At 49.1% G+C, this 6,037-nt stretch overlaps 1 long non-coding RNA gene across 1 annotated transcript; it reads right to left on the bottom strand.

Annotated features, from left to right (window-relative positions):
• Positions 1-271: 271 nt before the first annotated feature.
• Positions 272-5,693, bottom strand: LOC120987033. Its single transcript, XR_005775888.1, has 3 exons — positions 5,463-5,693; positions 3,173-3,177; positions 272-282 (listed from the first exon to the last, which is right to left on the bottom strand). It is a non-coding gene; the product is annotated as an uncharacterized LOC120987033 (long non-coding RNA).
• Positions 5,694-6,037: the final 344 nt, after the last annotated feature.

Below are 6,037 nucleotides of genomic sequence, written 5' to 3'. Positions count from 1 at the left end.
GCCAATCTGTGGTGCTGCAGGGGGGCTTGGCTGGAGGTAATTGGGGCTAATTACATAAGCCAGTGTCACATCAGACACTGGTGTCCCCTCCCAGCGCTGCTTTTGGCTAGAACAACGCTCCAGCCAATGGCAGCGCTATGCAGCTGAAAGAACAGTTGGTACCTCTCTGTAGGCAGCCATTCTAGCTTGGTGACTGCTTGCAGAAAGGACCTGTTCCCCACTGTGCTGCTGATTGTCGGCTGAGACTTGAAGTGCTACCACATAAATCAGTGCTTTTCACCGCTTTCACAAGAAGAACAACATTTGGAAAAGCTGCAGTGATCTTTGGCTCATCTGCAGCAATTTCAGATCCCTATTCCCTGTCCCCCCTCCCCGTGGACTCCAGTCTGTCCTTTTTATTTTTTTTGCCTTTTTTTTATTTCTTTTTTGTCTTTTCCAGCTCTGCAACACTTTTTCTGTGTGGGAGCTGTGACTGGCAAGTGCTGATCAGCACTTGTGTTTTTTTTTTGTGCAAGCTAGCTATATATATATATATATATATATATATATAAAAATATATGTATATATATTGTGAGGATTTGCTCTGGTAGGCAGGGTAAGCAGACACAGTACAGAGGCAAAACAAGTTCGTAAATCAAAATACAGCATACAGCCCTCATGCGGCTCTGAACCCTCCAGCACAGCACCATGCTTCAGATCCCAAAACAGAGACTCAGCTGCTGAGCCCAGCTGCCTATTTAAAGGACAGCCAGGCGCTGCCAAAATCCGGACCGGCACTTAAACTCCGGTCCGGTATTTGATCTCACCTGGCTTGAAATCAGCCCAGCAGCCCATGTTGAGAGGAAAATACCTGCCTTCCCAAACAAAACCCCTTGCTATGTCACATAACCCCCCTTCCCTTTGTGAACACACGCCAGACAGTGTACCCAGGGCAGGGCATCGCATTTCCCTGTAACCGGCCTGCCCTGTGTTCTGTAAATTTAAAGTTTTGCAAGGACAAGAATCATCTGGTGACCCGAGCATTCCTCTATTTGACCTGGCTCTTCCACTTGAGATGGGAGTGGTTGGTCACCAGATGCAACTTTCTCCCCAACAGATAATAGCGGAGAGACTCGAGTGCCCACTTGATGGCCAGGCACTCTCTCTCCACTATACGGCTGGAGTGAGCTTACGGCTGAGGAAGACAACGGGATGCTCCTCCCCGTTGACTTCCTGAGACAGTACAGCACCAAAGCCTACTTCGGAGGCATCGGTCTGTACTATAAATTCCCTTTTGAAGTCGGGCGTCACCAAAACCGGGGATACACACAGGGCCGACTTCAAAGCAGAGAAAGCATCTTCCGCCTGGTCATTCCAGCGGACCATCACGGACTTCCGTCCCTTCAAGAGTCCTGTCAATGGAGCTGCTAAAGTGGCAAAATGTGGAGCGAACCTCATATAATAGCCCACCATTCCCAGGAATGACTTTACTTGCCTAGAGGTGACAGGTCGGGGTCAATTCCTTATCGCCTCTATTTTGCTTACTTGGGGTTTGATGACTCTGCGCCCAATGACATACCCTAGGTATTTAGTCTACTCTAACCCTATTGCACATTTTTTTGGGTTAGCTGTTTGACCAGTCTTTCGAATGGAGTCCACTATGGCCTGTACTTTGGGCAGGTGACTCTCCCAGTCGGTACTGTGAATTACAATATCATCCAGGTAAGCCGAAGCGTACCGCCGATGTGGACGAAGCACAATGTCCATTAGACGTTGAAAAGTGGCAGGGGCGCCATGCAAACCGAAGGGTAACACCTTATATTGGTACAGCCCCCCTGGTGTAATAAAGGCAGTTTTCTCTTTGGCAGCCTCCATCAAGGGTACCTGCCAGTACCATTTGGTGAGGTCCAAAACAGAAAAATACCGGGCTTGGCCTAACCTTTCAATAAGCTCATCCACCCGAGGCACGGGATATGCATCGAATTTAGATATTTTGTTCAGCTTACGAAAATCGTTACAAAACCGTAACGTCCCGTCCGGCTTGGGTATTAAGACTATAGGACTGGCCCACTCACTTTTAGACTCCTCAATGACGTTTAGCCGCAGCTGCACTTCCTCTGAAATGGCTTATCACCGAGACTCGGGTAACCGGTATGGCTTTAACCGGACTTTTGCCTGAGGCTCAGTGACAATGTCATGCTGGATTGCGGAAATGCGTCCAGGGAGGTCCAAGAACACATCCATGTTCCAACTAACGAACTCCCTGGTCTTTAGAGGAGAGGCTGTCAGCAATTTTTACTGTGGCAACCGCTTCCCTTGCATCCGACATAGGAGCCGGAACCTCTTCCCCTAGAAAACCCGGCCGCGAGCTGTCTTCAGTACAGGTCTCCCTATCTTTCCAAGGTTTAAGTAAATTAACATGGTAAACCTGCTCCGGCCTCCGCCGCCCTGGCTGGTGTACCTTGTAATTTACCTCTCCAACTTTCTCAAGTATCTCGTAGGGCCCCTGCCATCTAGCCAGGAACTTACTGTCCACGGTTGGTACCAGAACCAAAACCCGATCACCCGGGTTAAAGATCTGGACCCGAGCCTGCCGATTATAGATCCGACTCTGAGCTTGCTGAGCAGCCTCCATATGTTCCCCGACAAGAGGCAAAATGGTCTCTATCCGCTGTTGCATCTTGATTACATACTCCAGGACACTTTTATGCGGAGTGGGTTGCTGTTCCCACGCCTCTTTGGCCACATCCAACAGACCACGAGGATGTCTGCTATAAAGCAATTCGAAAGGCGAGAACCCAGTAGAGGCCTTGGGTACCTCTCACACAGCGAACATGAGATAGGGCAGAAGAAGGTCCCAATGCTTTCCATCTTTAGACACCACCCTTTTTAACATAGTTTTTAGAGTTTTGTTAAACCTTTCAACCAGACCGTCCGTTTGCGAATGGTACACGGATGTCCGTAAATGTCTGATATGCAGCAACTTACAGAGTTCCCTCATGACCTTGGACATAAAAGGGGTCCCCTGGTCAGTCAGAACCTCTTTAGGTAGCCCCACTTGGGAGAACATCTCCATTAGCTCCTTAGCTATAAGCTTCGCTGATGTATGTCGCAGTGGCATCGCCTCCAGGTACGGAGTGGCGTAGTCCAAGATGACCAAGATGTGTTGGTGTCATCTAGCGGACCTCGGTACTGGGACTATGAGGTCCATAACAATTCGCTCAAACGGCACCTCGATGATCGGGAGAGGTACCAAGGGACTGCAGAAAAGATGCTGGGGGCTAGTTGCCTGGCAGGTCGGGCAAGACTTACAGATTTCTTCCACCTCCCTAAACACACTGGGCCAGTAAAACCGTTGTGGTATCTGGTCCTGTGTCTTCTGCATTCCCAGATGACCCCCGAGAACATGCTGGTGGGCTAACTCTAACACGAGCTTACAATAAGCCTGGGGCACCACCAACTGTTCAATGGATTCACTTCGCAGCTGGTTTACCTGGTACAACATACCCTGATGAACCACAAAACGGGGGAACACCGACTCTGCCCCTGGTTGTTGTGGTTCACCATCAACTATGAATACATTTTCCTAGGCTCGGGATAGGGTTGGGTCCTGGTATTGGGCGGTACCAAAATTATCCCCGGAGACATTGAGGTCTGCCAGCTCAGGACCCGGCGGCAAGTCCTCCATGTCTCCCACCATCGCACTTAGCAGGGTTGTCTCCCCCTCTTCCACCGAAGTGGCGGTCACCCATACCGCTGGCTCTTCGGACTCAGGTTCCCAGGGTTCTGGTCTTCCCCCTGAGCCGGGTCACTCTGCTAGGGTTACCCCTGTCTTATGGGTATCAGTCACTCTAGCAGGTCACAGTTCCGGGAAGCCCGGAAAGTCCCTCCTATTATAAGTTTGTAGTGTAGATTGGTGGCGACAGCCACCTCGTGGGTCCACCTGCCGGCAACCATGGATAGAGACACCATAGCAGTGGCGTAGTCTTTTAAGTCTCCATGAATACACATGACCCCGACTTTCTGGCCAGTATACTCAGTGAACCGTACCAGGGGAGCCCTTACCAGGGCCAACAGAGCCTCCGCTGGAGTGTCTCCCACCTCCACCTGGCACAGGTGATTCAGAGTACCGGGGAACCCACTGCACACAGCTTCCTAGCATATAACGACTGACGGAAGCAATAGTTCGTGTCCATGGGTTCCACCTGACAGTCAGCTCGTACATGGCCAGGCTCCCGACACTGCCAGCAGACTATCAGAGCTGGGTCCACAGGGGGTACATCCCGGGCAGGTTTGGTGGGCGGCAATCACCAGGTCTGGGGTAGAGAGTTATGGGATTTGACTACCCCCCTCCCAAAAGAACCCCCTATAGATTCCGGGTAGCCTCATAGCGTACCACCAGGTTGACCATCTCGAGAGCATTACCTGGAGAGACCTGGTCGATCCATTGCTGGAGAGGGGGTGGCAAAGCCCTGGGGACGCTCCTGCCATCTGTAAAGCCATCACGTGTTGTAACAGCAGCTGGTTTGTTTCTTGCTGGTGTTGGTTAGCCTCCACCAGAGCTTTCATTACAGCCTCCATTTTGTCACGTGACACAGGTTTGAATTTAGCTGGTTTAATCCAGGACATCCAGCTGTACCCAAAAACATAAATATTTCAGCGTTTACGCCAACCTCACTGCGTGTGCCTGCATCCTCCACCAATTGTGAGGATTTGCTCTGGTAGGCAGGGTAAGCGGACGCAGTACAGAGGCAAAACAAGTTCGTAAATCAAAATGTTAGTGTTTATTCACACAAAAGGCAAAAGAAAAACGACTCATTACAGTCTTGGTATTAATTCACACAATGAAAAAGTCCATAGAACAGATACATCACCTTGCTAGCTGTTTTATCCCCGGCAGTCCACAGCAGGCTTTAGGGGGCCTGTTTCCCAGCGTGCAGCCCTCACACGGCTCTCAACTTTCCAGCACAGCACCATGCTTCAGATCCCAAAACAGAGACTCAGCTGCTGAGCCCAGCTGCCTATTTAAAGGACAGCCAGGCGCTGCCAAAATCCAGACCGGCACTTAAACTCCGGTCCGGTATTTGATCTCATCTGGCTGGAAATAAGCCCAGCCGCCCATGTTGGGAGGAAAATACCTGCCTTCCCAAACAAAACCCCTTGCTATGTCACAATATATATGTATATATATATATATACACACCGTATTTTTTGCCCTATAAGACGCACCGGCCCATAATACGCATGGCCAGCATACTCACCGGACATGTCCCCCATTGAGCATTTTTGGGATGCTCTGGATCGGCGTATACGACAGCTTGTTCCAGTTCCTGCCAATATTCTGCAACTTCGCACAGCTATTGAAGAGGAGTGGACCAACATTCCACAGGCCACAATCAACAACCTTATCAACTCTATGCGAAGGAGATGTGTTGCATTGCGTGAGGCAAATGGTGGCCAATACTCACTGATTTTCTGTGAACAGTCTAAGGCACACCTGTGCAATATTCATGCTGTCTAATCAGCACCTTGATATGCCACACCTGTGAGGTGGGATGGATTATCTCGGCAAAGTAGAAGTGCTCACCAACACATATTTAGACAGATTTGTGAACAATGAGAGTAATGGGTCTTTTGTGTATGTAGAAAATGTTTCAGATCTTTGAGTTTAGCTCATGCAAAATGGAAGCAAAACCGAAAGTGTTGCGTTTACATTTTTGTTCAGTGTATATACAGTACAGACCAAAAGTTTGGACACACCTTCTCATTCAAAGAGTTTTCTTTATTTTCATGACTATGAAGGCATCAAAACTATGAATGAACACATGTGGAATTATATACATAACAAACAAGTGTGAAACAACTGAAAATATGTCATATTCTAGGTTCTTCAAAGTAGCCACCTTTTGCTTTGATTACTGCTTTGCACACTCTTGGCATTCTCTTGATGAGCTTCAAGAGGTAGTCCCCTGAAATGGTCTTCCAACAGCCTTGAAGGAGTTCCCAGAGATGCTTAGCACTTGTTGGCCCTTTTACCTTCACTCTGCGGTCCAGCTCA

This window comes from Bufo bufo, chromosome 1 (genome assembly GCF_905171765.1).
Source record: "Bufo bufo chromosome 1, aBufBuf1.1, whole genome shotgun sequence".
NCBI classification, from domain to species: domain Eukaryota; kingdom Metazoa; phylum Chordata; class Amphibia; order Anura; family Bufonidae; genus Bufo; species Bufo bufo.
This window is presented reverse-complemented; position numbering and strand designations above follow the sequence as displayed.